Source organism: Crassostrea angulata, chromosome 6, assembly GCF_025612915.1.
Source record: "Crassostrea angulata isolate pt1a10 chromosome 6, ASM2561291v2, whole genome shotgun sequence".
Lineage (NCBI taxonomy): Eukaryota > Metazoa > Mollusca > Bivalvia > Ostreida > Ostreidae > Magallana > Magallana angulata.
This window is the reverse complement of record NC_069116.1, coordinates 31,550,481-31,562,845: the sequence shown is the minus strand read 5'-3', so window position 1 is coordinate 31,562,845 and position 12,365 is coordinate 31,550,481. Positions and strand designations below refer to the sequence as shown.

Genomic DNA, 12,365 nt, shown 5'->3' with positions numbered 1-12,365 from the left:
ATCCAAATACGCTTAGTCCTAAATGAGGTTAATTAATTCTGGCACAGTAAAATCCAAACCGAAAATATATAAACAAGTTATCAACAAATTGTTATATTGGGCATCCTGTGTCCGCAATGAAGGCCTCGATATTGCAAGTTAGTCATGTAATGCTATTTAACTTTGTAACCTTTAAGCCATGTATGCATGATTGTATTATGTGTAAGCGATGAATCATACCCAGTTAGGGGCCTCAAAGACTCGGACTCGGAGACTCAAAACCTGCATTACAATATTATTTCTGACTGTTCTGACAGTTGTGTTGCTTTATTTAGAAATAAAATATAACTCTGAAATTTGAGTACTAAATGTTCACTCATGAACATCGTAGAGGGGTCGAACAAGTCAGGACTATCCATCATAAGTAGAATGTTATATATACAGATGTAAAATGATGTTGAGCATAATTATTCTTTGATATGGGCTGCTTTTAATTGTAGTAACTTTGACTAAACGACCATGCTTTAATAAAACTGGTTGTGAAAGAACTACTGGACTTGGTGATTACTAAGTTTGAGCTGACCCTCAAGTAGATCCATAAGACGGAAGGGTTACCACTGCACACATCTCGGCGTTTTATAGGACGCAACAAAATCGCATTGAGGACGCAGCTTCAGTGTGTTTTATATAGATTTTTTTAGCCCATCAAATATTATGTAAATAATAGTACATGTACTTATTCAAACTTATTTTAAAAGCACTTTCTTAAAGCTTCGGGTTTAAAATAACGATTTCGGATAAATGAGGTCAGAATTATAATAGGTATTTTGGTTAATGTTAACGCTTGCAGTGTAAAATGTCTTATGTCTCATGTTAAGACTAAAAGGTTTAACAATAATCGTCGACCATTTACAATCTCGATAATTTTTAAGAACAATTGATTTTTTACGGCGTGAAACAATTTTGGATATTTTTGATTCTATAATTGCGAGGTTTTAATTGTATCATAAAGAAACACTGCGAGAGAATGAAAAGTTAGTAATATCTTGTCTGTTTTCTCATGTGAATAGAAGCTAAAGCTATATTAAATTTTCTACAGTTTTACACAGTGCAAAACCAGGGAGCTCATGTCAGTAGTGTGTGAAAAATGTTCCAGAAATTTCTGCTTATGGTAGGAAAGATGAACTCTTTTTCAGAGAATTGTTGCTTGAAACCTTGACCAAACTTGACCAACAAAGTCAGATCACCATGCATGGCTTCATTTAACACAAAATCACCATGCACTCATAAGTAAAAATACAATTTCGTACTGACAACTACCAATCATTTCTAAATTTAATTTTCCTAATTACAATAGAAGGTTGGAGGCCTTTATTAGACTGAATTCGATTATTCATGTTCATGGCCTAAAATATTTCATATTGACCATTTTCCCTGAATATAAACAGAAGTATAACAATTCTAAGAGTTTGCATGGGATACTATATATTTTCTGATTGTTGTTCAAGTATCTTGTGCAAAACCATTTTAGACACAGGTATCAGAAGGATCATAACTGTGAGAAGATAGTGGAAAAAAAACAACAAAACAGCAGAACACGTGCAACAAATTTTAGGTATTTTTATATTCATTTTATACACATTTTGTGTGGCTGGTATGCAAGTTGTATTTCTCTTAAGACCATCCAAAAATTATTAACATAATAGCTACCCATGACTTATTGATAATAGCATCTACAGCTATGTACTCATATGTACTTTTGATTACATGTATCTTTTAAGCTTCATTTACCGAAATATTGTTTTTTTTAAATTAAATATTTCAATTACACTATCCAAGAAAGGAAATAAAGTAGAAATAAACAAAATAAAAAAAGGAAAGAAATCCAGTAAGACTGTGGCCAAGGTGGCTCTAAAGAAGATGATGCTTCATGCAGTTGGTGATGCGAAGATCCCAGACTTTGACAGGGTGTACCTTCAGATGGTGCTACCAGGTGGTTCCATCTCCAAGGACACCACCAAGCCTGTTCTTTTATAAGGTATTTTTTATTCACCAGTATAAAAAAGTCTGGTACTGTTTATATATTTTGTTGATGTTAATCATGAATGGGCTAATGAATTCAATACCCAGGTAGCATTAAATGTATCTCTAAGAGAGAGAGAGAGAGAGAGAGAGAGAGAGAGAGAGAGAGAGAGAGAGAGAGAGAGAGAGAGAGATGCAAGATTGACTATAAATAGGAAAAAAAAATATTGATTTAGTATTTGCCACCAATATTAATCAAATGTTATCACAATGTACTGTATCATGGTATTCACTAGTAACCATTTTTGTCCTATTATTCTTTTCTTCACAAAAATATTTTAAATACGATACTAATGCATTTGTTGGTCTGGTCTGGTCAGTTGGCAGAGCAATACTGTAAACCAACTTTTATTCGCGACAACTTTATTTCGCGATTCACTTCCTAAAAACTGGTTTGCGACAACTCATGTTCGCGACCAGGCCTTCTCCAGCCTCGTCTTGTTATAACAACCATGTGACGTGGACTGGTTTGCGGCGAGAAATATTTGCGACGATGATACTCTCGCACAGCTCGCGAAAATTTCTCGCACGCGAATAAAAGTTGTTTTACAGTAGATGTGGCAGCAGAAAGAGGAAGCATTAGCAATAATTACAACACCGGCAGCTGAGGTTCCATGTCAGAATTATCTCTATTATACAGGTTTTTTAAAGCAAAATAATACATTAATAAATGATGCATTTCAAGAGTAAACTGATCATATCAGTTTGATTGATAGCTGTTCAAAGAGGGACGTGGTTTTTGTTAAACATATGAACATTTGGAATAGCGTCATTGTTCATTGATCAATCTTTCACACACATTGTAGATGTTGGCATATGTACTCGTGACGTACAACAATTATAGTTAAGATTATGCGATTTACATTGCAGAATCTACGTCTGATTTCTATGAATGATAAATCCATTTTACCCATTTATCAAACAATCAATTCTCTTTTACAAATTGAAGCATTATTTAACGGCGGAACAGTGATTTTGGAAAGACTGATAGAAGATGTGATGTTATAGATTTCGAATTACAGCGATAAAAATATACGTTTTGAAATAGAATGTTATTATCTTTAAATGACACCAATAAATATTTATTAATGTTTCAAAAGAAAAATCATTTCCTGTACCCAAAAATTGACACTGACATATAGTTTAGGTCACTTGATTCACTAAGGCGACCTATTGACCTATCTTTGTCCATTGTCGTGTCGTTTGTTGTCTGTTAACAATTTTACATTTTTAACATCTTGAAAAATACAAGGCCAATGGTGCCTTCTTTTCTTTTTGGAGTATCTCTAAGATTAGAGGAATCTTAATTGTGAAATTTATCACCTTACCACATACGGGGCCTCATGAACAAGGCCAAATATGCAAACGGCCTCAGAAATCTTTTACTCTACTCCAATTATATAATATTAACCATTATAGGGATACTATGTCATGTGATCATTAACTGCATAAATCATGGCATTTGGAACTTTCCTTTCTTACTCTCAAGCATACCGGAAGAAATTTGTGTTCATTTCATTTTACCCTTAATTGTCAATGTTTATCATTAGTTTGCAATATTTACAACTTAGTTTTTTGCAGGCAAAACTTGACTTTGATTTATGCTTCATTTATCTAAAAAAAAAACGAGGTAAATGACGCTGACAATGCAAATGATCTTATTATTAAAGAAATTTTTGGTTAAAAACGATGTTGTCAGTATTTTCGCATACGGACCCTCTCGTCAGAACAAAAACCTACGCTTATTAAAGATCCATGCAATTTATTTGTTACATTAATGAAGAAAAAAAAAGAATTACTCATCGTATTAATGTTTTTAAAAATGTGTCATGTTTTACGTAATTAAGAGCAAATAAGGACCAGAATGCTTAATCCTTTACAATTTATACCTCATACCTTTTAAAGGGGTAATATTTTGATCATCATCGACAATATTTAACAAAAATGTTTTGAATAATGTTCTATACAATATACAGCATTTTGTTTATTTATTTATTTTTTGCAAAATGGCTCAAAGGTTTGGTCGTTGAATATTCATATTCTACATAATCTTAAAAAGAAAAAGAAACTTCTGAATAGTTGTAGAACAAAAGTTCTTCAAAAACACACGAATTTTTAATTGATATCAAGAAAACGGGATGACCCCTCAAATTAAGTCACTGCGCCTTTATAATTAAGTGAAAGGATTGCTGAAAATATGTAAGTAATTATTTAAATTGGAGGTGACACTTCCATTTAGGACTATTATAAACTAATCAGTTCTAGGTTATTCACCAACACCATACTAAAGACGGTTTATGAGGTTCAGAACATTATACAATATATCAAATAACGTCAACGGAAACGTGGTACAGAATAATAAAGGAAATACAAGTATTAGTGATATGTCTACATAATTAGATAAATATATATAGATATAGCATGTAAAGTTTTTAAAAATGGCAGACCAAGTCATATTTATTGGTAATATAATAACAAATTTTATTTCAGGGTTTCCACCTTATTAGAAGACCAATTTCTTGAAATTATAAAATATTTCAAATTGGTCTTGTACAGGTTTTATCATGAACATATTGTTTCCTAATATCTAATTATGAAATACATTATAAAAAGTATTAAAATCCATACGCAAACTAAAAATAAGGTCTTTTCACACGGTGGCAATAGATTCGAGACTAGAAATTTCTTTCACAGACAACCGGTCTCGTGGATGAGCAATCGATATCAACCCACACTCCCATGTATCCAGTAGACGAGGCAATACATCTTTCAGAGTCGTAGCCTTCACTATCATTCGGTTCACCAGTATACCAGTTAGTGTAGGTTGACGGAGTTTGACTATCAATCCACGTAAACGTCCCGGAATTATCTGTATCGTATCCGTTCAGCCAGTATTCGTGAGCCACTCCACAATTGGTTGATGCTGCATGTGTTTAAAAAATAATTAAGAAAATTCTTTCATTAGAACTTTATTCATGCTTAATTACACACCGTTGTATTATATACGTGCTTTTTTGAATCTCATTTTAGTTCGTTTGACTGGTTGTCTTTATTGTGTATCATATTTCTACGTTGTAATCTAAAGTCTATGAAACCTTAAAATTCCTAAACTTAAAACTTACTCAGTTCTAAAAGCCAGTCATTTTCAGTTTGAGACTGCACTTCAATAACGTAAGCTGGTGGAGACAGGCTGGCACAAAATGTCTGTGAAAGAATGTTGATGATAATTATGATGGACCAAGACTAATTGCCAGGTCTTTGCCTTTTTGTTAAAGAGACAGTACAGCTGGGAAAAAAACCGTGTGTTTTACTTCAGATTTACCCATTGTATCGTTAAGAAATAAGATATAATTTTGATTGTAATTAAGGACTTCAATTTTGGGAAGCCCATGATGACTGACATGACATGTATCCTGAAATCAAAGGCCGGAACGGCCACAAAGGCGTCGTGCTGACATTTTCTTTTATATAGAATGATATCAATAATTTGAATTTCTGTACTAATATATATAGTCGTTTATCAAATAATATTAGACTAAAAAAGGAAATAAATAACGTTTTGTGCTGTTTCGAAAACAATAATCAGTATATTTCGTTATAAATGTGGTAGTGATGAGTTTATAATACAATAACTCATCATGGTTACAAAAATCGAAGAAATTTCAAAGTTAAAAAAAAAATTATTATTTTCTTTCTGCTTTAAAAAGTCTTTGCACATTTCACAGGCTCATAATCTGAATACATTAAGTGTGTCCCTAATTATAATAATAAAACATACTTTTATTTATTTCAATTCCCGTTTGAAACAAGATTACCTATGCTATGGTTGTTTACAAACAAATCCACAACACGTGCTATCTAAAATGCTCGACCAAACCAACTGCATTATCGTGTTTATTAATTGCAACAAAATCTATAGATAAGTTTATCGCTTACAATTATTTTGGAGACCATGCCCGATAACAAATACATTTACATATCAAATTTTATTTCTATCGGGCACAGTCTCCAATCAAAATGTAAGCGATAAACTTAAATAATATTTTAGTGAATGTTTACATTGCACCTTATTGTATTCATCCGCCATTTCTTGATTAAGCAAATTTATACTAATGCAATGAGTTGTCAATAACCAGGGAGGCAAAGTTGGTTTTTTTGTACACAATTTAGTTGAATAAAAGGAATACAAATCTTGTAATACGTTTAATACTTCAAGGAACTTATTTTTTATGCGCATTAAAAAGGCGGTGCAGTGCATGAATTTTTGGACGATTGCCAATCCAGACGATCGCTAGAAGGCTGCCGAGCAGTAGCTCGACGCCTTAACAAAAAACCATACTGTTACATGTAAAATGACAATCATCTACATAGCTCGGTACCTGTCAATTTATAATTAAGACTATTTCCAAATTGAATGGAGATGGATAAAAATATAAATTATACAAAAAACATAAAACATTATCACAAAGTCGTAAAAGGTTATCTCACCCGAGATTCAGTGAATGTTCTGTAATAAGAATCCAACAAATACCAATGACCAAAACGATAGTGCCCGATTGAACAATCTGCAAATAAAATAACATTGCTAATTTAATTATTCGTAATGCTTAAAATACACATAAAAATCATAATAAACTACATCGCTCACCTGAGCAATAACATTCTATTTTGAATCCAGGAGCCAACTATAAACACCATATTTTTGGGGGGATTTTGTATTCTATTCAAAATGTTTTTTTTTGTCTTTTTCTTTTAGAAAAAAAATCAATTTTTATTTCTATGTGATGCGTACATAAATCTTTGTATTTTTAAGCAAAACGAAAACATCTTTGCAAAACCCAAACAGAGTATATATTCATGTGAAATGAACTTGGAAATCGGTAAATGCAATAAAACTGTACGGATAAACCGTATTTTCCATCTTACCAATTTATAAATTACTTCATACTTTTCCACTAATTCCAGGAGTTTTCAAAAGTGTGTTTTTGCAAAAATATTATCAGTTGAAATGATTAAATCAAACAATGCTTAATGAAGACCAGAGAACATCTTTACTGAAGTAAATGCTTATTTAAAAAATAAACTGGCAAGTGTGCTATTTATCACTGTCTTTTCAAATTATTTCATTTCATATGGGTTTATTTAAGAAATGAACTGAATATCTACCCAAGTTATACTCGCATAACGTGGGTTGGGCAGTTCATTTTTTTAACTAGCGAAGCAGATTCAAAATTATAATTTAATTTTTTGTAATTTCTTTACAACTTAAATGCGTTTTATTTTTAAAAATGGTATTGATCTATTCAAAATTCAAACAGATAAGTACGTTTTTGACGTTGGTGCATTGTGATGTGTCTTATGACATCCAAACCAGGTTATACAAATTTAACTAAATTTTTCTATCAAATCAAATGCTGCGTTACAACCACAATGAAATTATTTACAAATGAAAATGAACTTCAGACAAACGATGTCACATTTGGAATGATTATTGAATACTGGGTAACACGGGGACATTTTAAAGCATGCCCATGTCAGGTAAATAACTACATTCATGTGATATAATTTTTAAGTCGAAAGTTTTTCTTTAACAACAATACAGCTGCAAATTAAATCAACTGTTATAAATCAATCCTGTACATGTACATTCACATGCAAATTCTACCAACCTAGAATCAATATAAACAGTTACATTAAAGTGTTATTAAATATACAGGCATTTTATCAAATTTTAACCCATAAACCACACTCCCTTCCCCCTTTTGATCTAAACCTAACCTGTCCCTATGACAAAACAACACCAATCTTTGACAGCAAACACACACACACACACTCACTCTCTCTCTCTCTCTCTCGCGCGCGCGCGCGCGTGCGTGCGTGCGTGCGTGCGTGCGTGCGTGCGTGCGTGTGTGCGTGTGTGTGTGTGTGTGTGTGTGTGTGTGTGTGATATTGTGTGATATTGTGTGTAAGATATCAATTATTCACTCTAGATTGACGGATTCCTATTTATCCAATTTAATATATACATGTTACATCGCTAAACTTCTTAAGTACCGTATATCGGCCAACTTTGCGATGTTGACAATATTGATAAATCACTGCGTTTTATGCTTTATCAATATTTTCGACATTGCAAAGTTGGCCATTAGCGAGTCTACAATGTTCATATCGTATTAGCTTTTCGATCGTTACTTCTATATCATGTTTACATCCTCAACATCGTTGACATCGCAATTTTGGCCAACATCTAGTTAAAATCATGTCTACATCGTCGATATCGCAATCCTAACCAACATCGAGACAATATTGTGTCTACATCGTCTAATAAATATCCTGTTTACATCGTTGACATTGTCGACATCGCAATGTTGTCCAGCATCGAGACGATATTCAGTCTACAGCGTATTCTTTCTTAAATTCCTGTTTACGTACATCGTCGACATCGCAATGTTGACCGATATCGAGTCGACATTATGTCAACATCCTACCCCTTTTTTCTTGTTTACATCGTCGACATTACAATGAAGATCAACACCGAGTCGACATCGTGTCTACATCGCACCACTTCTTATTTGTGTACCTCGTCGACATTGCAATGTTGTCAAACATCGAGTCGACATCGTACTATGATCGACAACCAATCAAGATCATATCTACATTGTGTTAACCTATTTCATCTCATGTACATTGTCGATATCGCAATGTTGGCCATCGTCAAGTCGACACTGCGATTTGCATTTTGCGAATGGTGATAAATGGTGCAGAGTAAATGTTAATCCATACAAAGACGATTTGTTTAAACATAATTTTAAATACATGATTTGTTCTTGTTTAAAATTGATTTAAAGTACAAAGATGATTGACTTGTAAGACACAGGAAAAGAGTTAAAAAAGAAGAGTATTAAGTGAAATTATACATTATCATATTTAAACCATTATTATAAAATTGAGAAATGTATTGAATTGTACCAATATTGTATCAACTTTGTCGATATCGCATGATGTAACATCATCGACATCGCGATAAATATCTCTTGGCGTATGAATTTATCCCGCTGCGCAGCTGGCTTATCACTCTGCAAATGCGTACCTCCTGCCAAATGTATGTCATAAATGAACGTCTTTTTTTTCTTCACCATTAAAATACACTTTTTCGTAATCCCACGATTCAGCGACAAATACAAATTTTGTCAATCGAAAACAAATGAATCGTGGATCTTATATTATTATTATTCCTTAGCGTTATCAAACGAGATTTAAATCGGGCAATTAATTGCTTACCAAATGTTGTCTGTGTAGTTTCAGTGCTGACTACTGTGGTCTCAACATCGACTGTTGTGGTAGTTAGCATCGTTCCATCTGTATAATGTAGTCAATTGAAAAATTATTGTGAATTGCATAACAACATTACAATGTAATTATAACAAATGTGCCAATGTATCATGATTATAGGAATAGGAAGGGAAACCTACCATAAGGTAGTCGATTCCTAACCGTGAGTGAAGTAAAACTGATCGAACACCCTTATACATGTATATACCTGTATTCTATTGACTAATTTAAACCAATGAAATCCAAAGAATGCAGCCTGACTTTAATTAGCCAACCAGAAACATCATTATTAGATATATTATATATTAAGGCAAGAATGACAACGTGGATACGATTTTCTGCATTTTTCTCAAAACATGTCTTCTATCAATTATTGAAAAAAACTAAAATATGGATTGCCCAAAGAAATTTTTTGAATTGTTATTGTAATAATAAACTGCTGAAAATCAGGTATAAATGTAAGAAAAATGTTATTAAAAAGTTGATAAAAACTACTACTGTGGAATCATTAAATTTCGTGCGGGCCAATTTTCGTGGATTGCTTAAATTTTACCGGTTCATGGGGACGTAATTTCGTGTATTCACTGACACCTACAAAGGAAATATGACTTTTTTATCCTAATTTATTAATTCATGGAGGATGTTAATTCGCGGTTGAGAGGTACCCACGAATTCCACGAAAATTGAGCCACCACGAAATCTAATGATTCCACAGTATAGGCGTTCCCTACGGGTTTGGTAAGGTATCGATAAAGTAGCAATCAACGCAGAAAAAAAAATACATTAGTCCGCTTTTATCTATGATAGCTTCTTTCATACCCGCATGAATCACCCAAAAAGGTCAAGATCTAGTAAATGAAAGGTGCCTACAGGTTTATGATATATGAGATATAAATTCTTTTAATGATGCTTTATAACAATATCTTTGTTTCATGGGGTGTACTGGGGCTTATTTTTTTGGTAAACACAATGAAAAATCATGTTCTAAACAACCATTTTCTATGAAATATTAAGGATAAAAGTATCAAATCTCAGAGTTTTGTCCAATTTTTGACTAATGAAATATATCTAAATTGCCTACAGTCTCTCCAAAAACAGCATTAAACAAGCTCTTGGCCTCCTCCTTAAAATGATTTCAAGTTGAATATACATTGTAGGTACCGGGATTACTTTTCACGTGATTAAATATAGAATGTCGAAATACCGGTTTTGCTTTATTTTCTACATACCAAAAAGACACCATTGAATTATTTACTAGATCTTAACGTCAAGATCTAGTAAATGATTCCAAAGTGTCTTTTTTGGTGCTAGAACCATTATGACGTCATACTTGATTTGAAGAATCTTTTCCCGTACTTTACGGCTTTAAAGGAATTATGTATAAAATTAAACAATTTCTTGACATTCAATTTTAAATCATGCAAAAAGTAATCCCGATACCTATATTCAATTTGGCATCATTTTAAAGAAGAGGTCAAGAGCTTGTTTGATTCCGTTTTCAGGGAGACTGTAGGCCTACTAGATATATTTTATTAGTAAAAAAAATGGACAAAACTCCGAAATTTGTTCCTAAGTTCCTTCATATTTCATTGAAAACGACAGTTTAAAACGTGATTTTTCATTGTGTTTACCAAAATTTTTAGCCCCGGTACACCCTATCAAAAACAAGAGGCCCATGGGCCACATCGCTCACCTGAGGAACAATAGGTATGATAAAATCAGCTCAATGGAGTCATAATACAAACTATCTGGACAATGTACAATAATTCATGTAAATCCTGTATAAATAAAATCCATTTTCCCCTGGATATTCTTATGTTTATAATCATTAGTCCCTTTTCTAACAGGATGATTTATAGCCATATCATATGTTGAGTATTGCAGTTCTAAAAAAGATCCGTAACAATAGTTTATATATGGGATATAAACGTACATCCAACTCTGAACCTTCTCGTGAGGCCAAAGAATTGTCCTGGGGCCAAAGTCTTAACAATTATAAAGAATCATCTGGCTGATTAGTTTTTAAAGATTTGCCCTATATATTCCTTTGTTAAACTTTGACACCCCCCCCCCCATTGACGCCCCACCCTACCCCTGGGGATCATTATTTTCACAACTTTGAATCTACACTACCTGAGGATGCTTTCACACAAGTTTCAGCTTTCCTGGCTGATTAGTTTCTGAGAAGAAGATTTTTAAAGATTTACTGTATATAATCATATGTTAAACTTCGATCCCCCATTGTGGCCCCACCCTTCCCCCGGGGGTCATGATTTTCACGACTTTGAATTTACACTACCTGAGGATGCTTCCACACAAGTGTCAGCTTTCCTGGCTGAATAGTTTCTGAGAAGAAGATTTTTAAAGATTTACTGTGGATTCCTATGTAAAACGTCGATCCCCCATTGTGGCCCCACCCTACCCCTGGGGGTCATGATTTTCACAAATTTGAATCTTCACTACCTAAGGATGCATCCACACAAGTGTCAGCTTTCCTGGCCGATTAGTTTCTGAGAAGAAGATTTTTAAAGATTTACTTTTTATATTCATATGTTAAACTTCGACCCTCCATTGTGGCCCCACCCTACCCCCAGGGGTCATGTTTTTCACATCTTTGAATCTACACTACCTGACGATGCTTCCACACAAGTTTCAGCTTTCCTGGCCGATTAGTTTCTGAGAAGAAGATTTCTAAAGATTTAATCTATATATTCACTTGTTAAACTTCGACCCCCCCATTGTGGCCCCATCCTCAGGTGAGCTAAAAAGGTTAAGTTTACAATTCAATAAGTTGGTTTCTGGAAGAACAGATTTTGAAAATTTTCGAAATAAATATTGACAATTTTTTGTTACTTTTTTAATCTTTAGCTTTTAAGATCTGTGTACAAACATAGAATTGTGAGCTAATCTCTGTATCTTGCTTATAATTCGAAGCTTAACACTCAAATATGGTTAGTAAATAGAAATTGTAA

The 12,365-nt window shown here is 33.3% G+C and overlaps 1 pseudogene; it reads left to right on the top strand.

The window, feature by feature from the left end:
* The first annotated feature begins 780 nt into the window (after positions 1–780).
* LOC128187453 (AN1-type zinc finger protein 1-like) lies at positions 781–3,089 on the top strand (annotated as a pseudogene).
* Positions 3,090–12,365: the final 9,276 nt, after the last annotated feature.